Raw genomic sequence first — 27,238 nt, forward strand, 5'->3', positions numbered from 1 at the left:
CTGCAGTGTTTTAAATGACAGTGTGAACTGGTCAGAAGACAGAAGTGGGGCCAAGTAGTTTAACTTGTACCAAATGGCACACAGTAGAAGTGCTTTTCAGAGTAACTGAAAGACAACCAGTCATAAAAGAGAATAGGCTTACTGATCCATATACTCAGCATTCTGTACTCTCAACATTCAGACACTGTAAAACATCATGTACATTGATTGCCTCACTTGTGTACTAGAGGAATAAAGCAAACATTTTAAAGAAACATTTTTCTTATAATATAGCTCAGCATTCAATGATATTATAGAGCAATATATAATTAAGTAGAACATACTGTCAGTAAGGTATTTTACATCTACTTTCATCTCATTTTGGGGAAATAAGTGAAAAAGGTCTAAAGCTATGAGACAAAGGCTCATGTTTATGGCCTCATGTGGTACTGAGGGCTGAGATTTGTGAAGAATGTGACTGATAAAGGTGCAAGCAAGGGAACAGGCCAGCAGGTTGATCCTGTTGACATTATTTTTGTTTGTCAAGTTATTTTAGAAGGGCTTGGAAATCAGCCTGCCATGAGTCACGTAACCTTGAGTGACATGGATTTTTGAGAACACTGAATTGGACAATATTTTCTTTGAGTCACTATTCCATCTTCCTGCAAACCAACTACTTGCAGAAAATGACAGCACACAAATACAACTGCTGATGGAACTACCTGTGACCACATACAGATGGCTCATGATGAGTGGGGAAAATGGATCTTTCACTGAATTAACACCCTTTTGTATGTCAAAGCCTAAATTTTCAAAAGTGATTTTGGAGGTCCAACTTGAGACACTTGAAAGGGGCCTAATTTTTAGAAAGTACTGAGCACCCACCACCTGAAAATCAGGCCTCTTTAATTCCTGGTTGGGCATCCTCCTTGTTTTTAATATAAAAATGACATTTTTACCCTCTAATAACCCCTACACCTTACTCCCATTAGATGGCTAGGTACAAGATTTATCTTGAGCTAACCCTCTATTCACCCTTCTCCTGTGTGACTCTAGGTTAAACCTCTAAAGACCTCCCCAGTTTTGCCCACTTCAGGGCTCTAGGTCATGAACAATACTACACCCATGCAGTATACATTTCCTATATGCTACAGGTAGCACTATACAATATCTGCTCTTTTTTAAACAGCAAAGAAATTACTTTGTTTGAAAATAAACATGTTTTGAAGAGCACAGTGTAATATCATTTCCTTGAAAAACTAATGACTTGCTTTGCTTATAATCTGCAACTCAAGAAAGCTCTGGGTAGAGAAAAAGCTGTAGATATCTCCAATGCCTAAAAATCCTGGGGTAAAATGGAGGGATTCCCTTGTTCTCCCATCACCATCTCATTCCCCTCTTGTCACAGCAGCCCTAGAGTCTATTCTTGCTGTTGACAGAAAAAAAGAATGAGGTGAGAACAATCTCTCTCACCTCCAAAATCACAATTTGATACAATGGAGTCAGCTGTTCAGGATTTAGAATCATGTTTGTTGTATTTGATTCTAAACTTGAGTCAGTGTTTTTAAGAGGACTTTTTTTTTAAGGAAATTGTTTTAAAAAATGGAGGAAGAAACTAAGAAACTACAAATACAATCTAATAGCTTTTTAGACCCATGCAGATGTGCTGATAAAAATATCGTTGTATGCCACAGAAAACTAGTGATTCTTGAAAATAAACACTAAATCTTGGGCTAAACACACTTAGATGGCAGATATATTTGTAGCAAGCTTTCTTTAGTACTTGAAACAATATTAGTAACTGCTCTGAACTGCCTTTCCAGATTGTTGAAGGATTTTGTATAGCCTTTTAAAGTTACTTTAGTCCACACACTGGTTAACGAAGGGGCTGTGAGGGAAGTTAAGTAAAGGTAACTTGTTATATTTAGGTTTCAGAGTAAGTGTAGCGGTCAGTAGGTTTCCGGTATAGGGTGGTATTGATGTGACCATCGCTTATTAGCACAGTAGTGTCCAGGAAATGGACCACTTGTGTGGATTGACCTAGGCTGAGGTTGATGGTGGGATGGAAATTATTGAAATCATGGTGAAATTCCTCAAGGGCTTCTTTTCCATGGGTCCAGATGATGAAGATGTCATCAATGTAGCGCAAGTAGAGTAGGGGCATTAGGGGACGAGAGCTAAGGAAGCGTTGTTCTAAGTCAGCCATAAAAATGTTGGCATATTGTGGGGCCATGCGGGTACCCATAGCAGTGCCGCTGACTTGAAGGTATATATTGTCCCCAAATGTGAAATAGTTGTGGGTGAGGACAAAATCACAAAGTTCAGCCACCAGGTTAGCTGTGACATTATCAGGGATACTGTTCCTGATAGCTTGTAGTCCATCTTTGTGTGATATAACCGCATTTGCTCCAATCCCTCGGATAGAGACAAGCACCTACAAGATCTCTATCAAGCATTCTTAAAACTACAATACCCACCTGCTGAAGTGAAAAAACAGATTGACAGAGCCAGACGAGTACCCAGAAGTCACCTCCTACAAGACAGGCCCAACAAAGAAAATAACAGAACACCACTAGCTGTCACCTTCAGCCCCCAACTAAAACCTCTCCAGCGCATCATCAGAGATCTACAACCTATCCTGAAAGATGATCCTTTACTCTCACAGATCTTGGGAGACAGACCTGTCCTCGCTTACAGACAACCCCCCAACCTAAAGCAAATACTCACCAGCAACCACACATCACTGAACAAAACCACTAACCCAGGAACCTATCCTTGTAACAAACCCCGATGACAACTCTGTCCACATATCTATTCAAGTGACATCATCATAGGACCTAATCACATCAGCCATACCATCAGGGGCTAGTTCACCTGCACATCTACCAATGTGATATATGCCATCATGTGCCAGCAATGCCCCTCTGCCATGTACATTGGCCAAACCGGACAGTCTCTACGCAAAAGAATTAATGGACACAAATCTGACATCAGGAATCAAAATACTCAAAAACCAGTGGGAGAACACTTTAACCTGTCTGGTCATTCAGTGACAGACCTGCGGGTGGCTATATTACAACAGAAAAACTTCAAAAACAGACTCCAAAGAGAGACTGGTGAGCTAGAATTGATATGCAAACTAGACACAATCAACTCCGGTTTGAATAAGGACTGGGAATGGCTGAGCCATTACAAACATTGACTCTATCTCCCCTTGTAAGTACTCTCACACTTATTATCAAACTGTCTGTACTCGGCTAGCTTGATTATCACTTCAAAAGTTTTTTTTCTCTTAATTAATTGGCCTCTCAGAGTTGGTAAGACAACTCCCACCTGTTTATGCTCTCTGTATGTGTGTATATATATCTCCTCAATATATGTTCCATTCTATATGCATCCGAAGAAGTGGGCTGTAGTCCACGAAAGCTTATGCTCTAATAAATTTGTTAGTCTCTAAGGTGCCACAAGTACTCCTGTTCTTCTTTTTGCGGATACAGACTAACACGGCTGTTACTCTGAAACCTGTCATTATGCAAGGCACTGCATTTAGCCGTATGGAATGGAAATCCATCAACCTCATGAAAAAACTCGTACAGATACAGACAGACATCATCTTCCTTTCCAAATGCAAGCAGATGGACATCATACCAAAAGGACTAAAGGTAAAAAATCCATTACAATCTACATATCACACAGACTATGCTGAGAGACTGTGTCACACACTCTCAAAGAAACTGCGAAACCACCTGATCAGCATCCTATACAGCAAACAGGGAAAGATTAAGAATGAGCTCTCAGAACTGGATACTCTCATAAGAAACCAACCTTCCACACAAACTTCCTCATGGATAGACTTTACAAAAACTAGACAAGCCATTTACAAGACAAACTTTGCCTCTCTACAAAGGAAAAAGGACACTAAACTATCTAAACTGCTACATGCCACAAGCAGCCACAACAGTAGTTCCCTTAACCCACCCAGCAATATTGTTAATCTTTCCAGCTATACTCTTAGCCCAGCAGAAGAGTCTGTCCTATCTCGGGGCCTCTCCTTTTGTCCCTCCAGACCCATGAATATGATACAGTTCTGCGGTGACCTAGAATCCTACTTTCGACGTCTCCGACTCAAAGAATATTTCCAACATACCTCTGAACAGCATACTAACCCACAGAATCCTCCCTACCAGCACTACAAAAAAAAGGATTCTGCATGGACTCCTCCGGACGGTCGAAACAACAGACTGGATTTCTACATAGATTGCTTCCATCGACGTGCAAAGGCTGAAATTGTGGAAAAGCAACATCACTTGCCACAAGTACTCCTGTTCTTCTTTTTGTTATATTTATAGCCTTGTCCACTCTACAAAGTTAAGTTGATGTAAACCAGCTTATGTCGACCTAACTATGGAGGTGTACACACTACAGTGCTCCTCCTGCCACTGTTACTTGCCCACTACGCTAACCTAATAAAACGACCGCGACAAGCGGTTTAGTGCTTAGGTCGACGTAGTCAGGGCGATGCAGTGTCAGTGTAGACACAAGGAGTGTTGTATGGACATGCAACAGTGGTTAAATTACAGTGGTGGCTGTATGTCAACGTAACTTAAGTCGACTTAACGCTGCAATGTAGAAAGGCCTAAGTAAAACAGTTGATGGCTGCAACCTTTGTCCTCACTATTGCTCTTCAAACCCTTAGCTACAAGGGGAAGATTAGCCAGAAACTCTGCACAGTGAACCTTAGAGTTTCCAAGCCCCTCTCTCTCTTCCCAATTTTGTTTTTCTGTGACTGGATATTGTAGTCCCTGAAAAGTCCTGCCCAGTACAGGAGCATAGAGCAGCTCTTTGACTACACTTAAGAAAGGATTCTCTATTCAGGGCACAAGTAGCTGCTAGGGTCACAGCTCCAGCTGACCCTTGAATGTTATGATAAACATACCTACCACAGGAATAAAAAAATAAAAAAATACTACAAATGACTACTTGATATACACACTTGTCTCTCCCCTTTAACCACCCCTACCCTCTGAAGGGACAATGGACTGTTAATTCCTGGCAGCGTGAAATGTTTCAATTGGTGTAATATTTAATGAAGAACTGAGCCCTAATTAATTATAATAGAACTGCATATTATATGTAAAGAATCCAAAGTTTTATATTACCTAATCTCTCTAGTTATAATTTTCCCCATTTTGTATTACCAACGTGAATTATCTCAAACAACAGTACCTGATCTACAACAAAGAGATATGTATACTCCAGACAGGCCCATTATGTATCTGAATGTGCATTGTTAAATTTTCCACTTAAATCATACTATTACAAAAGATGGTGGAATTTAAATGAGTTCAACTACATAAAGAGAAACTTACCGCTGGTTGTGTTTTAAATATGTTCTACAAGATCATGGATGCTATTAAAAAATGCCCTACTTGCTGCTCAAGAGCTCTATGGCATTGTTGGTTTTTATTTGGGAAGTCAACTTCCCACTGTGTGATACCAATGAACCTGTCTGTTAACCTATATTACAAAAAAAATGTTTTTAAGTGGGAAACTGTTTGCAATTCAACTGGCTATTAAATATCAAACATTAAATATCAGAGCAGAACAACCCCACCTGCCATTTTGTGGATGTTAATATTATGTATCTATTCATTTTTATTGTACCCTAGCTGGCTAGTTATCTAACGGTCTGAGTGTGAAACCCTTAATCATGTTGACTAGTACCTTACTCCAATAGTACACCCAACCTTACTCTCCCAGGTGGAGTAAGCTATTACTCAACATGAACAACAGTTTTAGAATATGGCCCCAAGTGAATATGGAGTTAAATCCTGCTTCCAGAGGGATCAAAATTCCCATCCACTTTAAAGGGACCAGGATTTTACCCAGGGTCATTTAAACTTAATTAACAACAAAATATATAAGAACTTTTCTTGATATAAATTAGGGCTGTCATGCAATTAAAAAAAGTAATCGCGATTAAGAAAAGTAATTGCAATTAATCACACGGTTAAACAATAATAGAATACCATTTATTTAAATATTTTTTGATGTTTTTTACATTTTCAAATATATTTATTTCAATTACAATACAGAATACGTGTACAGTGCTCACTGTATTTTTGATTACAAGTATTTGCACTGTAAAAAAACAAAAGAAATAGTATTTTTCAATTCACCTCATACAAGTACTGTAGTGCAATCTCTTTATCATGAAAGTTGAACTTACAAATGTAGAATTATGTACAAAAATATAACTGCATTCAAAAATAAAACAAATGTAAAATTTTAGAGCCCACAAGTCCACTCAGTCCTACTTCTTGTTTAGCCAATTGCTAAAACCAACAAGTTTGTTTACATTTGCAGGAGATAATGCTGCCCACTTCTTTTTTTACAATGTCACCTGAAAGTGAGAACAGGTGTTTGCATGGCACTGTTGTAGCCGGCGTCGCAAGATATTTATGTGCCAGATGCGCTAAAGATTCATATATCCCTTCATGCTTCCACCACCATTCCAGGGGATACGCATCCATGCTGATGACGGGTTCTGCTCGATAACAATCCAAAGCAGTCCAGACCGACGCATGTTCATTTTCATTATCTGAGTCAGATGCCACCAGCAGAAGATTGATTTTATTTTTGGTGGTTCGGGTTCTATAGTTTCTGCATCAGAGTGTTGCTCTTTTAAGACTTCTGAAAGCATGCTCCACACCTCATCCCTCTCAGATTTTGGAAGGCACTTCAGATTCTTAAACCTTGGGTCGAGTGCTGTAGCTATCTTTAAAAATCTCACATTGCGTTTTATGAAATCTGCAGTGAAAATGTTCTTAAAATGAACAACATGTGCTGGGTCATCATCCAAGACTGCTATAACATGAAATATATGGCAGAATGTGGGTAAAACAGAGCAGGGGACATACAATTCTCCCTTAAAGAGTTCAGTCACAAATGTAATTAACACATTTTTTTAACGAGCGTCATCAGCATGGAACATGTCCTCTGGAATGGTGGCCGAAGCATGAAGGGGCATATGAATGTTTAGCATATCTGGTACGTAAATACTTTGCAATGCTGGCTACAAAAGTGCCATGCAAATGCCTGTTCTCACTTTCTGGTGACATTGTAAATAAGAAGAGGGCAGCATTATCTCCTGTAAATGTAAACAAACGTTGGTTTTAGCAATTGGCTGAGCAAGAAGTAGGACTGAGTGGACTTGTAGGCGCTGAAGTTTTACATTGTTTTGTTTTTGAGTGGAGTTATGTAACAAAAAAAATCTACATTTGTAAATTGCACTTTCATGACAAAGAGATTGCACTACAGTACTTGTATGAGGTGAATTGAAAAATACTATTTCTTTTGTTTATCATTTTTACAGTGCAAATATTTGTAATAAAAATAACATACTTTAATTTCAATTACAACACAGAATACAATATATATGAAAATGTAGAAAAACATCCAAAATATTTAATAAATTCTAATTGGTATTCTATTGCTTAACAGTACAATTAAAACTGCGATTAATGGTGATTAACTTGTTTAATTGCAATTAATTTTTTTGAGTTAATTGCGATTAACTGACAGCCCTAATATAAATCTATGCACATTTTCAGTAATGGAATTATTATGTTCTAGAATAAGGGCCTGGTCTTGCAAATACTTATCGCTGGGTATTATTTTATTACCAATTGTAGTTCCATTGACTTCTATGAGACAATCCCACAATTCCAAACTGCCTCCTACAATTCTCCAGGTGCCAGGAGACCCCCCACCGGTCCTTACTTAACTGCCAAGATTTCCATCTTCCCTCTGTGATAATTTATCCAATAGATGTAGGCATTTTCAGTTCAAAATTCTGCACTACAATGGACATTTAAAATTGATGGGTAGAAGAAAATTAATTTAATATCAAATTACACAGGGATTACTGCAATGATTGTATTTATATTTAATTTACATATTTATATTTAATTCAATTGAAAAAAACTCCATTTTAAATTTACCTGAAGCTGTCAGTGGATCTCTAGCCTTCTGCACTGTAGTGTAGTAGAATCCAGAACCCCTAACTATAGAGTTCAAATCAAGCTTGCTACTGAGTGCACTAGGCCTGGGCTATTAGTTAAACACCCACTATTTAAAGGGTGGAGTGAGGAAAATAAAATCCCCAGAGCCCAAATTGCACGATGGAGAGGAGATTCCAAATGAGTTCTGTTGGCCTGATGGTAAACAGAGATCTACAGAAAGCAACAGAGGGTCCTGTGGCACCTTTGAGACTAACAGAAGTACTGGGAGCATAAGCTTTCGTGGGTAAGAACCTCACTTCTTCAGATGCAAGAAGTGAGGTTCTTACCCACGAAAGCTTATGCTCCCAGTACTTCTGTTAGTCTCAAAGGTGCCACAGGACCCTCTGTTGCTTTTTACAGATTCAGACTAATACGGCTACCCCTCTGATACTAGAGATCTACAGGAAATCCATATATCTATCTTCCTTAAGGGACAGTTAACCCTAAGAAACATGATAGTGAAATGGGTGCCAAAGTGATTTCCTTCACTGAACATTTTGTTTGAGCTTATGCTGTGCTTTATTTTCTATGTAATAGTGCATTACGTTAAATCCCTACAATAAGAAGAGACATACTTAATATTTTGGGCTGTTTCACAGTGATTTTTGGAAGCGTAGTAAATTAACTTATGTTGAAGTTTACATTTACTTTGGGATTAATTACACAGTCTGCAAAGTTATAGAAGTAGACTGGTATAGTAAATGAATGTGTTAAAATCCTAGCGAGCATTAGCTTTGGTCTGCTGATTTGAGACAAGAATAATTGTGCTCAAATTAGTGTACAGTAACTCCTCACTTAACGTTGTAGTTATGTTCCTGAAAAATGCGACTTTAAGCGAAATGATGTTAAGCGAATCCAATTTCCCCATAAGAATGAATGTAAATGAGAGGGTTAGGTTCCAGGGACATTTTTTTTCACCAGACAAAAGTCTATTTTATATATATATATATATATATATATATATACACACACACACACACACACACACACAGTATAAGTTTTAAACAAATAATTTAATACCGGTACACAGTGATGATGATTGTGAAGCTTGGTTGAGGTGGAGGAATCAGAGGGTGGGATATTTCCCAGGGAATGCCTTACTGGTAAATGATGAACTAGCAATTGGCTGAGCCCTCAAGGGTTAACTCTCACAAGCTACAAGGCAGCAGGAATGTAGGAAGGGGAGACAGCATCACAGACATAGACAGAGACACACACAGTGTGAGAGAGAGAGATGTGCATTTCCCCTTTAACTATTCTGACCCTACTCTTAAGTACACTGCCTTGTTAATTAGATCAGCTTGCTGAGATTGCAGCTGCTGCCAGCAAGCTCCCTCCATCCTGAGCCCTGTTGTGTGTCCCCCCACTCTATGGAAGATGGGGTAAGCGGGGTGCAGGAGCAGAGGGGAGGGGGACACTCTGACAGCCCTTCTCTTCCTCCCCTCTCCCCCCATACAGCAAGCAGGAGTCTCGGGGAGCAACACCAAGGCAGAGGGCAGGAGCAGCACATTGCAGTGAGTGGAGGGACAGCTGAACTGCCGGCAATTGATAGCCTGCTGGGCAGCTGCTGCACAGAGAACTTAGGGGAGCAGGAAGCTGATAGGGGGGCTGCCGGTCCACCCTGGTTCCACGCCCCCACCAGCTAGCTGCAACGGGCTGCTTTTCCTGCAAGCAGTGGACAAAGCAGGCGGCTGCCAAACAGGGTGACCAGACGTCCCGATATTTCGGTGTCTGTCCCGCGTCCCGACGGATCTTAGGTCAGGACGCATTTTGTCCCGATATCTGCCGGCAGCACTGGATATCAACTTTTTTTTTTTTGGCTCAGCCAACAGGACTCAGCTTTTTTTTTTTCTTTTTTTGCTCAGCCGGCGGGCACCCTTCACTCCCCCCCCCCCATGTGTCCCGATATTTTCTTCCCCTCATCTGGTCACCCTACTGCCAAACGAGGTTAGAAGGGAGCATTGCACAACTTTAAACGAGTATGTTCCCTTCCCTAATTGATCAGCAACGTAACAACGAAACAACGTTAACCAGGACGACTTTAAGTGAGGAGTTACTGTGTCTTAGTGTTTCTCAGCAAACCAAAACAAACATGTTCAATTCAACAGCACCTAGGGCCTGGGGAAGGGACTTTTATCTTTCTATATTCAGATGTCTAAATGATTTTGGTGTTGACATATATCTGTCTTGAGCCAAATCTAGCTCCCTGCCCTCAAGTGAGCTGACCCCAAAGGGCAGCAGAATTGATGTGCAGGGGGTTGGACAGCAGAAGGTCCATGCAGGGGTGGGGGAAGAAATCTGCACCCTCTGTACACTCCATCCACAGTAGCTCTGAGTTGGCTTTTGGCTGGTGTGGGGCTGCTACAGATCAGCTCCTGCTGGTACTCTGCAGCCTGAAATGGGACAGCATGGGTGGGATTACATGATGTGGTTGCCTGCGATAGTAGGGGATTGGACCCGATGTCTAAGGAAGTCCCTTCCAGTCTTATGTTCTTATGACTCCATCATTTGATGCCTTTGGAGAACTCATACACAATGCCCATGTATTCAGTCTTAGCACAAAGAGGGAGAATTTGGCTCTATATCATTAGCTATGGATGATACCACACTAACACTGCTGCATCTATAATGCAGCTTTGTCACTACAATAAATATTGGGCTGAGATGTTTTGATTATTTAATCATATTTTGCTTCTTCAGCAGTTCAGTACCCAGTCTTTGCCATTATAGACATATCTTCTTTTCTATCAACTGTTTAATAAACTTCCATCATGACTATAAATAATATATCTGTAAATTATGTAACATTTGATATGCTGGTGATATCTCCTCCTGTTGGAGGGAATGGCTTGGAATATCACTAGTACTCTGATCCTGCAATGAGCACCAAGTGAGCAAACCCCTCTATCTGGGTGGAGCTTGTTCATGGATCAGGGGGCATTGATTCTCCTCCCACTGCCACCCTCCTGCATGTGTGAATCAGGAGTAACTCTACCAAAGCCAACGGGGCTACATCATTGTAAGAGAACTATCAGGCCCAATAACTTGGAAGAATATATGCAGATATTTAAAAAGTTTAAAAAAAATTTAAAAGGAGAGCTTGCAAGATGACAATAACAAAGAAACAGAAATGCAAATTTTCTATTGTGTCTTGCTTTATATTTATAACAGTCAAACAAATTAATTACCTAGCAATAAAAGCAAGCAGAATTCTTGCTTCATTGCCCGATCAACATAATGCACCTGCTCCCTTCCCTATGATAAGGCTACAGAGATATCATGAAATTGCTTTCTTTCAATGATTAAAAAGCTAAAAGGCAAGTGCCTGTAATAATAATGCCATTTTCTCCCCGCTAATCTAATCTTTGCCCTGTGGAAACTGCTGATGAGAGCTTACTTCTACTCTGAAATTTACATAAAAACTAACCATATCTTGTTTTTGGAAAAGGACTGATCCCCCGAGGTTAGTGGCATGGAGAAACAAGATCTGGAAAATTATTGCAATTGAAATGATAGATAACCTTATATTAGGATCAAACAGAATTTATAATATATGGTTAACGTTTTTGGAGTTTGAAAAAAATAAATATACAGACAATAATATGAGGTTGACCAAACATAAATGTGTCTTTTAAAGGTGGCAAATACAGGGAATAAACAGAAGTGAAGCATAGCACATGATTCCCATCCGAAGGGACATATATAACCTGCTGCTATGATATGATTTTATGATGTGATTTACAGAGGCAAAAAAATAGAAGGAGAAAATTTCTGGAAGGTCTCATGTGTGTAAATTAGAGTAACTATTTACATTTAGATGAAGTGTGCAGCAGACTACAGACTAGACCTTCTAAACTGGTATTCATCTGTCACTGAATTTTTTAAAAGTTTGATTGTAAGTTCTAACAGACTTGTCTACAGATAGTTTGCATTTACCACAGCCAATATTTAAGTATAGCAATTAAATTACATCATACTTTTATTTTATTACAAAAAAGTGAGTGGGTTTAGCAACTGACACACCAAAATAATTTAAGAATGTGAAGTAGTGACTTGATTAGCAATATTTCACAATGCATGCACACAACCACCTCTGAGATCTTATAGGACAGTTTCAGGATGCATGCAGATTTTTCTGTAAAAAATTTTTGCAACTTACTCTTGCTATAAGTAGTTATACAAACACAAGAGAGAAAGCCATAGCTTTTCAGCACTACAAAACAAACCTCAGCATTGTACTCATCTTTCACAGTTTAAAGGAAATGTAGAACATTTGATGAAGGTGTAAACTTGGCAGAAGTATAGACTCATGCAAATTCACTTTCAATGTTTACTATAAATGTTTAACAATGAAATATAAACTACTCAAAAATCTTCTACATACATGGAAAATTAAATCTGTAAGTACCTTGCGAGAGGTGTCTCTTCTACACCTTAAATTGAAATGTCTGTTGCAATTCAGAATGTTGTAAATACCTCATTCACTATATGCTTTGCATTAAAAAAGCTTTTACCATCACCCTGGAGCCTTTTGGCTACATACAAAGAATAGGAAATACAAAATCTTTCTGGCCTCCTGGAAACTTTGCAAATGAGCTTGCACTTCTTGTACTCTGCCCCCTCTGAAGTCTCTGGAAGTGCCAGGTTTGTAAGAAACACAGAATCAGTGTCATAAACATATATAGCTCTCTTTCACTAACCTTCCAAAATAAATTAAATTTAGACATACATTAGATAATGATTGTAAAAACTATACAGTACATTAGAGGGGGAAATTCTCAAAGGAGTTACATCAGAGATTAATTTGCCCCAAAGGCTTTAAAGTGGTCTACATGCTTTAACCTCATTCTTTGCTGCCTTGCTCTTCATGCACTCATTCGCACGTATACAGGTGAGTATAAAATGCCACAAGATCAGAAGGGTAGCCTCTTACACCCTCTTTCCCCAAGTATACATGATTAAAAGGCAGCAAGGCAGCAGCGGTTCATTTCCAAAGCATCTGTTCTGAGCGTTACCAGCAAGCGCTCAAGAAGGGCACGCAAAAACCCTCTGACAATGCAGAAAGCCTGTCCAATTAACTGCAATTCCCACACCACCCCCTTTGCAAACAATTTTGCTGCATTATTTTCCTGCCCCCGTAACCAACTCCAGAGAAAAATGTCAGACACAATCTCTTACAGTGGCATTATTTTAAGCCCTTTCTCTACACATTTTTCTTAGTCTCCCACCCACTGGTATTGTAATCACTATGTTGTCTATGCCCGGTCCTGCTCAGAGCAGGTAGTGCAACAGTGGGAGATTTCAATAAAATCTAATGTAGACAGGGCCCTATATAGCAAAGCTTCACCACCCCCTCCCACAACTTTTCCTGCAGAACAGTTTTCCCCGAGAGCAGGGGAGCTGGAACAATGTGTATAGTGGGGGTGCTGAGAGCCATTGAACCAAACCGTAAACTGTATATAATAGAAACCACTTCAAGCCAGGGGGCGCTGCAGCACCCCTCCCCCCCCGCACCCCTAGTTTCAGCACCTATGCCGGAGAGGCAGGCTGAGCAGTAACTCCTCTTGCTGACTGCACAGGGCCATGCAACAGTTGGAGGCTTGTACTACACTCTGCTAAGGAGGTTCAGGGCAAGCAGCCTGCTGTCCCTAGCGATGGGGAGACACGAACCAGATCGGGGTAAGGAAGAGAGGCGGGGGGACTCTCACGGGGGCTCTGGCCCAGCCACTGAGGGCATATCGGGGGTGGCGTGGCAGACCCGGGCCCCCTGTTCAATGCTGGGAGGGAGCCGGCCGGCTCAGGGTCACCCCATTAAGTCGAAGGGCAGACACCGGCACTCACCTGCCTCCAGCCTGTCAGACCAAGGCTGCAGCCTCCCCAGCATCAGCGTCCCGCGCGGGGCTCGCGCCCTCCAGGGGGCAGGAGAGCGGCCGCCGGGCTCGCTCCGCCGGCGGTGGGAGTCGCGCCGGGACCGGCCCAGGGGAGCTCGCCGCGCTGGAGCCTGAGAACTGCCCCTCCCGCGCAGCGGGGCCAAGGAGGAAGCGGAGCGGGCGCTGCCAGGGAAGAGGAGTCCCCGGGGAGGGGTGTGGGCGGGGAGGCGGCGGCAATCACCGCAGCGGGAGCAAAGGCTGCAGAAGTGGGGCTCCAGCCTCCCCTGGAAGGAGCGCGGGGGAAGCCGCTTCCCTCTGTGCGAGCCAAACCCGGGGAGCCTCTGCCAGGCACCGGCCCAGCAGCCACGTTACTTTGAAAAGCGGCGGGGGGTGGGGAGCGTCTGGCAGCCCCAGTCCCTGTGTACCCAACTGGCCTGGGCCCAAGGTCCAGTGGGAATGTTGGCCGCGCTAGGAGCGCGGGATTTTCCCCTCTCCGCTAATCCTGGCAACGGGAGAGTCCAAGCCAGGGACTCGAAGCAGCCCGACCGTTTTAAAGGAAAGGGCTAGTTCTGAGCTGGTGCTTTTGCACTCTGATTTCTGGCTTGTTTAACATGTCTTTAGGGTGCAACGGTGTAGAAAAGTAAGAATGACATGACCTCACCCTCTCCCTTGGAAGCCTACCCTTATAGGTTGAAAGTTTTTCCTAATATCTAACCTAAAACTTCCTTGCTCCAGATTAAACCCAGGTTCTTGTCTTGCCTTCAATCATGCTTGAGGCTCTCCTGGTGGTTAATCTGCTGAGTTAGAGAGTGTTTTGTAGTTGCTGTTGGTTAGGTGCTTTGGTCAGGTAGCTGCAGTTGGTATTTGCCATTAGAGACAGATCAGTCTAAAACAGCGGTCTGCAATGTTTGGCATGCGGCTCGCCAGGGTAAGCACCCTGGCGGGCCGGGCTACTTTATTTACCTGCTGACGCGGCAGGTTCGGCCAATCACGGCCCCCACTGGCCGCGGTTCACCGTCCCGAGCCAATGGGGGCTGCGGGAAGCCGTGGCCAGAACATCCCTCACCAGCGCCGCTTCCCGTCACCCCCATTGGCTCAGGATGGCGAACCGCGGCCAGTGGGGGCTGCGATCGGCTGAACCTGACGCGTCAGCAGGTAAATAAAGTGGCCCGGCCCGCCAGGGTGCTTACCCTGGCGAGCCGCGTGCCAGAGGTTGCCAACCCCTGATCTAAAACTAGGTGACTGGGCAACAAAATGGCAGCTGAAATTCAATGTTGATAAATGCAAAGTCATGCACATTGGAAAACATAATCCCAACTATGCATATAAAATGATGGGGTCTAAATTAGCTGATACCACTCAAGAAAGAGATCTTGGATTCATTATGGATAGTTCTCTGAAAACATCCACTCAATGTGCAGCGGCAGTCAAAAAAGCGAACAGAATGTTGGGTATCATCAAGAAAGGGATAGGTAATAAGACAGAAAATACGTTGCCGCTATATAAATCCGTGGTACACCCACATTTGAATACTGTGTGCAGATCTGGTTGCCCAATCTCAAAAAAAGATATATTGGAATTGGAAAAGGTTCCAAAAAGGGCAACAAAAATTATTAGGAGTGTGGAACAGCTTCCATATGAGGAGAGATTAATAAGACTGGGACTTTTCAGGTTGGAAAAGAGACGACTAAAGGGGGATATGATGGAGGTCTATAAAATCATGACCGGTGTGGAGAAAGTAAATAAGGAAGTGTTATTTACTCCTCGTAACACAAGAACAAGGGGTCACCAAATGAAATGAATAGACAGCAAGTTTAAACAAACAAAAGGAAGTATTTCTTTACACAAGGCACAGTCAACCTATGGAACTTTTGCCACCCAGAGGATGTTGTGAAGACCAAAACTATAACAGCGTTCAAAAAAGAAACTATATAAATTCATGGAGGATAGGTCCATCAATGACTATTACCCAGGATGGGCAGGGATGGTGTCCTTAGCCTTTGTTTGCCAGAAGCTGGGAATGGGCGACAGGGAATGGATCACTTCATGACTGCCAGTTTTCTTCATTCCCTCTGAAGCACCTGGCCTTGGCCATTGGCGGAAGACAGGATACTAGGCTAGATGGACCTTTGGTCTGATCCAGAATGGCTGTTCTTATACTAGAGGCCATACAGTTGGAGTTGCTACAGCCAGGGTAGAGTAGAACCCTTTAGTCACTAAAATATTATTTAAAATTTAATTATAATTTGAGTTGGAGGACTGATTTGCTCAGGGGATTGGTAATAGATTCCAGCTTGACTAAGCAGATTCTAATTCACTATCAGCTGATGACTGTTCAGTATCTTACTACTCAATTCAGGGTCTAGAAGATAAATATTCATTTAAAGAAAATACTAGTACTGATATCCATATGTGGCAGTTTAACAAAAAGGTCATTGAGAGACCATTTTGGCCCCATGGAAGGTCCATTCAGCTCAGGGTCATTCTTTGGATGGAGGACTTTAATACCACTTTCCATCAGTTAAGAATCTTTCATCACTTAAAATGTGGTTGTAGTTTGAAAAGTTGTTATATAAAGGACAATGATGAATGGTCCCTGGTTGTCTGTCAATGGCTTCCATGTTAAAGTAGCTCTGTTTAAAAGGGAGAAATGTTGGGTTTATTCCTTTTAACTCTCAGCCATGCAAACCCAAGCTGGCATATGAAACCCAAACTATAGTCTCTGGCTCACGCATCACTCTCCTTTTAGAGAGCCAGTAACTAGAGTGTTTTTAAGAATTGTGTTGACATAGGATACTGAAGTACAGTTCATCTGAATAGGTGAAGTCAAGAGGAAACTTTTGTTGGTTAGAAAAGTAGTGAGGAGTGGCTGGGTGAAATGTAGGGTGTTGGCTTTGACCTTTATAAAGTCTTAAAAGGACTTGGTCTTGGCTTTCTGTGTGACAGAGCAGCAGTTGTGATCAAAGAAGTCTCTTAAGCTACCAGCCCTCAGTTTAAATGGGAGGGGGACGAAGTTAAAATATGCTCAGTGATAGGTCCTTGAATCTGGAACTTGCTCAGCCTTGATCTAACTGAAAAAAGAGTTACCTTTCCATAACTGTTGTTCTTCAAGATGTGTTGCATGTGTCATTCAAATATAAGTGTGTGCACGTCAGAGATTTTTCTCTCAACTCAGCATGAATGGCCTCTGGTACCAAATGCCACGGCAGACAAGAATAAAGGACCCCTATCCTGAGCCATCTCAGTTTCTTCCTACCAGAAAGACTGTGATAGAGAGAGGAAGGAGGGTGGGTCGTGAAATGGACATGTGCAACATATTTCAAAGAACAGCACTTACAGAAAGATAGATAATGTTTTTATTCTTTGAGTGATTGCACATCCATTCCACTGTAAGTGACTCACAAGCAGTTTGAACTGGAGTTGGGCTCAGAGTCCAACTTTAACATGAATTGTAGGAGCACTCTTCTGAATCTGGCATTGTTTCTAGATGGATGAGAGATGGCATTGTGAGAGGCAAATATATAGTGCTATGGCCAGGTTGCTGCCCTATAAATATCCAGAAAGGCCACGGAAGCCGCCTGGAGCCTGGTTGGGTGAGCGACCACTTTACTCAGAGATGTAACATCAGCCAATCAGTAGCATAAGCGAATACAGCTGGAAATCCAGGCAGACATCCTCTAGGTCAGGGATGGTCAAACTATGGCCCGGCAGCCACATCCAGCCCTTCAGACGTTTTAACCGGCCCTTGAGCTCCTGCCGGGGACCGGGGTCCAGAGCTTGCTCCACGTGGCTCCTGGAAGCAGCGGCATGTCCCCACTCCGGCTCCTATGTGTAGGGACAGCCAGGGGGCTCTGCACGCTCCCCCCATCTCAAGTGCCGCCCCCGCAGCAGCCATTGGCTGGGAAACTCATTTCTAGCCCCACCTCAGAGCCCTCATCCCCTCCCACACCTCAACCTCCAATTTCATGAGCTTTAATGGCCCGCCATACAATTTCCATACCCAGATGTAGCCCTGCTCTAGGTGGATACTGGGTGTCCCTTTACTTTGCCTGAAACTGTGACCAAGAATTGAGACAAAGACCTGAATGGTCTAGTCCAATCCAGGTAAAAAGCCAAAACTCTTCTAATATCTAGAGTATGGTGCTTTTCTTCCCTTTTACTCAAAAAGGGCTTTGTAAAGATATTCGGTAAATAAAATCACTTGATTCATGTGAAATTTGGAAACAACTTTAGATAGGAATTTAGGGCAAGGTCAAAGGAAAATATTGTCCCTAAAGAAAAGTGTATAGAAAGGCCCGGATATTAAAGTTCACAGCTCCCCTACTCTCCTGGCTGAGGAACAGCAACCAGAAAAGCCACTTTCATAGACAGGTGTAACAGAGAACAAGTCACTAGGGACTCACAGGGAGGACGCATCCACTTTGTTAGCACTAAAGTTAAGCTCCACTGTGGAACCGGGTTATGAACCCATGGGTAAAATCTAAGCAAAACCTTTAGAAATCTGATGGACATAGGGTTTGAAAAAATTAATTGGTTATCCATGGGAGGGTGGAAAGCTGAGACAGCCACCAAATGGAATCTGATGGAAGAGAAGGTTACTCACCCTGTGCAGTAACTGAGGTTCTTCAAGATGGCGTCCCCGAGATGCTCCACTTCAGATGTTGGTGTGTCCCTGCTCCTTTGATCAGAGAATTTCAGCAGCAGTGCTCGTCTAGGTCGTGCATGTGCTCTTCCCATCTCGCGCCATTGTCAGTGCCTATCTAGCGCCATGCGACCAGACCCTCCCGCCCCCCAGTTCCTTCACCACCACCAAATCCATCAATTGAACTCTGAAATAGAGGGAAAGAGGGTGGGTAGTGGAGCACCCATAGGGACACCATCTCAAAGAACCTCAGTTACTTCACAGGGTGAATAACCTTCTTTTCTTCGAGGATTGTCCCTGTGGGTGCTCCACTTCGGGTGACTGAGGAGCAGTGCCCCCTGGTGGACTGAAGGGGCTTTGGAGTTGCGTGGGTAATTGACGATAGTACATGAAGTCCTACCAATGCGTCCCATCTTGAGCTCTGATCTATCATATAGTGTTTTGTAAATGTGTGTGCGGACACTCAAGTGGCCGCTTTACAAATGTCTATGATCGGTACGTTGTTGAGAAAAGCTACTGAGGTTGATAATAACCTGGTAGAGTGGGTTTGGATCCCTAGTGGGGGTTGTATGTCATGCTGTTGGTAGCAAAGGTGAATGCATCCAGAAATCCATTTGGACAGTCTCTGCTTGGAAATGGCAGAACCTTTAGATCATTCTGAAGTTGAAATAAAACATCTCAGTGACTTTCTGAAGGTCTTGGTTCTCTCAAGGTAGAATGCTAGTGTGTGTCTGTCATCCAGGGTGTGTAAATATTGAGTCCCGTTTGCTTCTATGAGGTTTGGGGAAGAACAAGGGAAGATGGTTTGGTTGGTTCAAGTGGAAATAGGAGGGTACTTTAGGTAAAAATTTAGGGTGAGGTCTTATGGTGACCTTATTTTTGAAAAAGATGTTACATGGTGGGTGCGCCCTGAGGACTCCTAACTCTCCCACTCGTTGGGCAGATGTGATTGCGACTAAGAAGGCCATCTTCATTGACAGAGCATGTTGCTAATGGTTCAATGGGGCCCCAGTAGGGCAGCATAGTACCAAGTTCAAGTCCCAAGGTGTGGTAGGTATTTCAGGGTAGACATTTCTGATGCCCCTAAGAAAATATTTGGCAGTAGGATGGGCCAATATCAATATCCCATCTGCCTTGTGGTGAAAAGCAGTAATAGCGGCGAGGTGTTCTCTAAGTGAGCTAAGGGATAGGCTGCAGTTCATTAGTTCTAGCGTGTATTCTAAATTCATTGGAAAGGGGGCAATAACAGGTCGTGCTCATTTGCTTTGGCACCAGATGGTGAATCTCTTCCATTTATACAGGTGAGTATTCCATGTGGTTGTCCTACTGTTTACTAATAAGTCTTTCACCTGTTCTGATCAGATCTGTTTGTCGTGCTGGAGCCTAGTAGGAGCCATGCTCTCAGGTGAAGTCTCTGTAGGTTTTGAAGGTAAATCTATCCGGCATCTTGCAAGAGAAGATTCAGCAAGAGTGGAAGAGTACACGGTGCACATACAGTCATCCTCAACAGGTACGGGGTACCAAGTTTCTCTGGGCCATGTGGGAGCTATCAGGATGATTTTGGCCTTGTCGGCTCTTATTTTATGTATTACCTTTGATAGCAGAGGCACGTCCCATTTGAAGAGAAAGGTGTCATCCAAGGAAGGGGGGCCTAACCCTGTTCTCGAGCAGAATTGCAGATATTTGCAATTCTGGGAGGTCACAAAGAGGGCTATGGATGATCTATTTATGTGTAACAGTGTCTCGGTAGGAGACCACCTGCCCTGAATTGTTTGATATTGTAGGTGAGCTCCCCAGCCTATCAAAGAGGCATCGGTTGTGAGAATCATTGAAGGTGAAGTTTGTTTGAAAGTGACTCCCACACACACATTATTGGGTTGCATCCACCAGTTTAGTGAGTCTTTGATTTTGACTGGCATTACGAGGCCTCTGTTTTGGCTGTGTTTGTGTGGTATGTAGATGGTTCTTAACCAACCCTGAAGGCAGCACATGTGAAGACACGAATGTACCATGAATGTGATTGCCACCATATGGCCTAATAACTGGAGGCAGGTCTGTGCTGATATCTGTGGGCTGTTCAGTATGGTGGAGATCAGATTGACTATGATGAGAAATCTAATTGGTGATAGTGACACTGTGGCCTCTAGAGTGTTGAGATGCGGCCTGATGAAGTCCAGTTTCTGCACAGATGTCAGTGCTGTTTTGTACGCTAAGTTGTAGTCCCAGCCACGAGAGGAGGGTGATTTTTGTGTGTGTAATGTCTATGGCATCTGCCTGGGTGGTGCTTTTAATAGGCAATAGTCCAGACAGGGAAAAATTGTCACTCCATGTTTCTGGAGGTGTGCGGCCACTACCATGAGCACTTTGGAAAACACCCGAAGTGCTGTTGAAAGGCAAAATGGCAGAACCTTGTACGGATAGTGTTCTGTCCCTAGATTAAATCTGAGGAACCTCCTGTGTGCGTGAATCCATGAAAATAGGCATCTTGGAGGTCAAGGGCTAAAAACCAGTCCCCCTGTTCCTGAGCTGGTATTACTGTTGCTAGCGTGACCGTCGTGAACCATTGGAACCTTATGAATTTATTGAGTTTTCAGAGGTCTAAAAAGTAGGCCTCCATCCGCCGTTCTTTTTCTGGGTTAAGTAGTAGTGGGAGTAAAAACCCTTCCCTCTGTGTTATGATGGTACCCGTTCCACGGCACCCAGATGTAGGAGGTGGTTTACTTCTTTCTGTAGAAGGTGTTCATGAGAGGGGTCCCTGAAAAGGGAGGGTGGATGCGTGGAATGAAGATGAATGGCATATAACCAGAATGGATTATTTTTAGAACCTATTTGTCCATGGTGATGGATTGCTACGCTGTGCTGAAAGGGTTCAAGCGGTATCCAAGATAGGGGATGGTTAGTGATGGTGTCAGCACTGAAGAATAGGGGAGGTCTTTCAGGCCCTCAAGCAAACCCTCAAAATTGTTTTGCAGAGGGCTGGCGGGACGTTGATTGAGTTGGAGATTGGTGATGCTTTAGAGGCCTCTGTCTTTGCCTTTGCGTGTTGTAGTACCTCTGTTGTGAGGCGTACAGGACAGACCTAGCACACTGAGTGGGATAGTTTTTACCCTGTTTTCTTTTTTGTGCAGGTGTGAATGTAACCAGGGAGCGAAGTGTCACCCTCAAGTCTTTCAGGGTATGAAGGGACTCATTTTTTGCCATGAAAAACTTCTGGCCATCCAAGGGAAGGTCCTCCATGATGGATTGTACCTCCCATGGGAGGCCAGACAGGTGGAGCCACAAAGCCCAGAGCATAACTATGGCAGTAGCCATGGAATGTGCCGCTGTATCAGTCGCATCTAGAGATGCCGGTAAGGTGGTTCTGGATAGGAGTTAGCCTTTCGAAATGATGGACTTAAATTGGTCTCTTTTGTCCTCCGGTATGATGTCAATAAATTCAGCAAGTTTTGAATAAATTTGTATGTTCGTATTTAACCATTAGGGCAGTGTGACTGGCAATCTGGAACTGAAGAATGGCAGATGAATAAGCCTTGTGGCCAAAGAGGTCCAGACATTTCCACCCTTTGTCATATAGGGCGGATCTGGCTCGTTGTCTGCCTCGTTGGTTGACAGCACTGACTACTGGAAAGTTCAGTGTGGAGTGAGAAAATAAGAAATCTAGTCCTTTAGAGGGAACGTATTTCTTTTTATCCACTCTCTTGCAGGGGGACGATATCATAGCCGGAGTCTGCCATATGTTTTTGTCCAGCTCCATGAGTGTGTCATTTATGGGAAGTGCAATTTTTGATGAGGATGTATGGAGAATGTTCATTAATTTGTGCTTGGACTCTGGGACCTCCTCTAGAGGGATCTCCAGGGGATCAGGCATTATAGCCTCCTTTGGGGACAAGGAAGAAATGTTGGTTGTTAGTGTTATGTCCTGTTCCCGGGCCTCCTCCTGTTCTTCAAAGCTTTCCTAAGGGGGCTCTGAAGGTACAGTAACTGAGTGTGGTGGGGGAGATCTAAATCTCTCCCTGTATAGGCTCAAGGGCCTGGGGTACTGTTGCCTGTATGCCCCCCACCCCAGGGGTCCCAGTAGGGCCACTGAGTGGGGAATGGTATAGGCGGTGGCATCCATGGGAGGGCCATACCAGGTCTGGGTGTCAGCCCTGTGGTGAGTTTTAGGCTGTACAGGTGGACCCAGCACTGCAGTAGATTGAATGTGAGAGGAGTGGTGATATGAGAAGGCACCCACCCTTCTCTTCACTATCTTCTTCCTTGAAAGAGAATGGTGGGGGCAGAGGTGAAGTGGGCTGACATGGTGCCGTGCATGCTAGAGAAACATTGGTGCCAAAGAGGTGATTTCAGCATAGATGAGACATGAAGGTCCGCACGATGTAGGAAAAGGTGCAGTGCCGCTGGTTTCAGTACCAAGGTGGTCGGTGCCAATGGTGCTGTTGTAGTCGCGGTTGTTGGTGCTGGCATTGGAGTGCTTTGTGCTATTGGGACAGGAGGTGATGCCTTAACGTACATGGAGCTTTTCAGTGTCGCATCTTTAGGAAGCTTTGTTGGTGTTGTAGTGGAGGAGGTAAGTTTCTGTTTGCTCCTCGACTCCGAGCCTGCCCACTTAGGGTCACTGGCTTTCATGGCACGTGTGGTACCGGAAGATCCTTATGCCTCATAAGTATTTAGCTGTGGTGTGGTTGGTACTGAGGATGAGGAGCAGGCTGGAGACTGTTCTTTTTGTTGGCTCCATGAGAGGAGAAGTCAAAGCCCTTTTCCTCACTACCTTTTTGGAGGAGTGAGCCTTCTGCTGTGAGGCAGGTGAAGTCACTGGGGAACATTGTCCAAGGGGATTGGAGGGGGTGTCTGCAGACCTGGATCAGATGCTGGGCGCATAGATGTCTCCATTAACCGAAGTTTGAGACACAGATCTCTGTCCTTCAGATTGGTGCAGTGAGAGGATTTTTGAGGAACGCGTGTCTCTCCTAGACACCAGACACAGAGTGCCTGTCCAAGACTGGGATCACCTCTCGGCAGGAAAGGCAACACTTGAAGCCCAGTGAACTGGGCATGGCTCAAGTCATAGCGGTTCAACCCTAACGATGAACACTAACTAAGCTAAGGGGTATTCAAACTTGGAGTAAAAAGGGGGAAGGAAATTAAAAATAAATAAATAAATGGGGAGAAAAGGATAAGTAAATATAACTAGGGTACTAAAGACTACTCAACTATTTTAACACTAAGTATAGCTATCAATCTTAACACTGCTGGGAGCTCTGTCTCAGGCAGAGGACAGCTGAGAAGGAACTGAGCGGGGACTGGTCATGTGGCACTAGATAGGCGCTGACAACAGCGCAAGACAGGGAGAGCACATGCACCCAAATGAGCACTGCTGCTGAAATTCTCTGATCAAAAGGTGCAGGGACACACCAACACCGGAAGTGAAGCACTCACAGGAGAACTAACAACTAATCTTTGCTGTTTCAGAAACATAAGATAGTCTGAGATATGGCAAATCAGAGCTTGACCTGGGAGGATGCCTATTTGTATGGATCAGATAGAGAATCTCTTCCATTTAATAAGGTAGGTCAGTGGTTCTCAATCCGCAGCCCAATGGGCACACAGCTACAGCCCACGTGACATCCTCAGGGCCATACAGGTACTATATATATATATATATATATATATGAGTGTGGATGCAGCCCATGTAATACATAGGCAGCTGCATGTACAGCCCACATGGTAAAGAAACCACGCTGTCAGGTAGAGGACCAGAGAGTTGGGATGAAGGAGGAGGACATAGTCCTGGGAGATCACATCCGTATCTCTTCAGAGCAACAACAGATCTGACCGATAGAGCTAATAGAGTCAAAAATCAAAACTGATGAGGCCATGCTGGAACTATTAGAATAAGGTGAATGGAATCTTGCTTGACTTTGGATAAGACTATAGGCAGGAACGGAACTGGAGGTGTCATAGAAATTTCTGTCCGTTCCAGCTGAGGAATAAGGAGAGACGGACACAGCTAGCCAACCAAGGAGCCCCGGGAGGGGCGATCCATTTATTTCAATTGCAATTGGGTTCGAGCTCATAAGTCAGCAAGAACAAAGAAAACACTTACACCAAAGCATTATATGCAGTTGCTTACGATAATCTATCGCTCTATGATTGGCCAAAATTTGCCATCATTACCATACATAATTAGCAAGCTACATGTATCTGTCCCTCTTATGACCCCTTATTGTTCATCTACTTACCCCCTCCTCCTTGCTTATTTTGCAAACCAAGCAGTTTATCTACAGGACGCAGGCACAGAAAAGTCCATTGTCTCCAGGTTTGGAGTTTGGCTACATTTCCTCTTGAAGGAACTTCCTGAGTTAAGACAACCTATAGCTGATGTTTTCCCTTCTTCTTTCTCCCATGTGTACATGACAAATTTGCCCCCTGGCAGTTAAGCAGAATAATTTTATATCAGAGGGAAGGCATAAACAGGCTTTTGACCAGGGAAAGAGGAAAGCATGTCCATGAACCCAGGCAGTGACCCATGCAAGAACAAAAATATGACATTTTTGTTTTCTCTTGTTGCAAACAGATCCATCTAGGAAGTTCCCTACTGCTGGAAAATGGACCTAGACACATCCAGTCAAAGAGATCTCTCCTGGTGACCTGTGAATGAATGAACTCCCTCACAAATATTCATAAGTTCTGTCCACCAGACCCGGAAGGACAAAACCTGAGCTGGTACTTGAACCATCTTGTCCACGTGATGATGGGCCAGTAGTACACCGAGGCTATCCAATGCTCTAGATCTCTGAGGGGTAGAAAGACATGCTGCACCACATAAATCAGTGGTTCCCAAACTGTGATGTGCACCCACCCCCGGGCAGGGCTGAAGCAGCCCCCACAGGGGTGGGGAGGGTAGTACCACACTTCCAGCCCTGCTCTACCCCCAGACCAGCTCTGCTTCTAGGCCCAGCTCTGCCCTCATTCCCTCCGGACCCACAGACCAGCTCCGACCCAAGCCACAGCTCCATTCCTCCCACCGGGCTCTCCTCTCATTCCCTCTCTGCCCCCAGACCAGTTCCACGCCCCAGCTGCAGCTCCACTCTGCTCCCTTCTCTGCCCTCATTCCCTCCCCACCCCCAGACCCGCTCTGACCCCTGCTGGGCTCTGCCCTCATTCTCTCTCTGCCCCCAGACCAGCTCTGAACCCAGCTGCAGCTCTATTCCAGTCCCTGCTTCACCCCCAGGCTGGCTCCGCCCCCAGCTGCAGCTCCACTCCACCCTCTGCTCTGCCTGTAGCCCAGCTCTGCCTTCATTTCCTGTCTGCCCCAGACCAGCTCCGGCTCTAGCCACAGCTCCTCCCACATCCCCAATTCTGCCCCAGCTCTACCTTCTGGGATATTGTTTTCTTTTGGGGAAAGACAGGGAGTGTTTAAAAATCAGTCATAACAAGAAACTAGCTTCAACCTTTACTGTGGAGTCCCTATTGCCACATCAAAAGATGAGTCAAGAAAGCAGTTCTGCTGAGTAAGGAGTAATTATGTTTTTTACATAGTCACTTTTCTGGCCATACATTTAAAAAGAAAGTATTAAAGTGCATAGGAAATAGCCACAATCTTGTCTAAGGGCAGGTGCCCATTGGAATAGCCACATTTAAAATGTTACAGTAGTATAAGTAGATCAGCTAATCCATATTCAGACAATCTTCTCCCCAAAAGGCTTCATGAAGAACTATGCACATGCCAAATTAAGATAGCCTTTTTTACAACAGAAAAATATAAAAAGGTGCAAGTTTATTTACTGCTTTGTTCAAGCAAAAACTGGCTTTGCCAATTTAAATTAAGTTTGACAGAAACAACTGCAAAAGTACAATATAACAATAAAAAGAAAAATCACATGAACAGCAACTCCAGAAAACCTTCACTGCTGCTATTTATTCTCTGTTCTGTTTATTTTGCCATTTTCTCTGGATCTGATTGTCCTGCACCTGGGAGCAGAAGAGCTGAGAGAAAGGTAAACTTGAGAAGCACATTGCTCAGCAGCCAAGTTGTGGGGCAACTCTGACAACGAAGAAGATTGTTGCTTTCTTTGTGTTCTATCTATAATTGCAGGGGGATATATTTCATCTGTTGTGAACATATTTGTTCTTCCTCACACCTCAAAAGAAAAAACACTGGGCGTGTCGGTTGCTAACCATTCCCATATGAGAAGGCAGAGGTAGGAAACCTCAGACTAATTTCAGGACCAATCTGATCTTACTGAAATCAGTGGCAAAATTGTTTCATGGAGTTCAGTGGGAGTTAAGATCAGACCTCAAACCACAGAGAGCCAAGGTGGAAGCAAATTACCATATGGTAGAAAGGAAGACCAGCTAGCAATGGAGGTCTTTAGATTGGAACATTATATATCATAACTTTATTTTCAATTTTTCTATTTGACTATTTATAAATAAGTGTATACATTCAGACTTCTACTTTTTTACCTTCTGAAAGACACAACTGTATTAAAAAAGCCTTACTGACATTGACTTAATGTGTCAGCTAAGGATACATGTTTTTAAACCCAATCCAACCCAAATTACATGTGCCAAGACATAAGAAAAAAAAATATTTTCCTCAACTCATCCAGATAGTAATTTTTTCTCCTTTTGAAAAATGTCCCAAACTCAAAACCCTTCTTCAACTTTCTGGTGCAGGAATC

General features: G+C 43.5%; 1 protein-coding gene and 1 long non-coding RNA gene across 2 annotated transcripts in view; one reads left to right on the plus strand and one right to left on the minus strand.

The window, feature by feature from the left end:
• Positions 1 to 14,024, minus strand: part of CRACDL (CRACD like) — a 94,388-nt gene extending 80,364 nt beyond the window's left edge. The window contains exon 1 of the mRNA XM_024104426.3: positions 13,884 to 14,024. The gene's annotated coding sequence lies outside the window, so the exon portion shown is untranslated. The remainder of the gene's footprint in view (positions 1 to 13,883) is intronic.
• Positions 13,582 to 26,445, plus strand: LOC101952709 (uncharacterized). The gene is made up of 4 exons (XR_254916.4): positions 13,582 to 13,721; positions 19,917 to 20,064; positions 24,024 to 24,119; positions 25,129 to 26,445. It is a non-coding gene; the product is annotated as an uncharacterized LOC101952709 (long non-coding RNA).
• The last annotated feature ends 793 nt before the right edge of the window (positions 26,446 to 27,238 follow it).

The sequence above is a fragment of the Chrysemys picta genome, chromosome 1 (assembly GCF_011386835.1).
Source record: "Chrysemys picta bellii isolate R12L10 chromosome 1, ASM1138683v2, whole genome shotgun sequence".
NCBI classification, from domain to species: domain Eukaryota; kingdom Metazoa; phylum Chordata; order Testudines; family Emydidae; genus Chrysemys; species Chrysemys picta.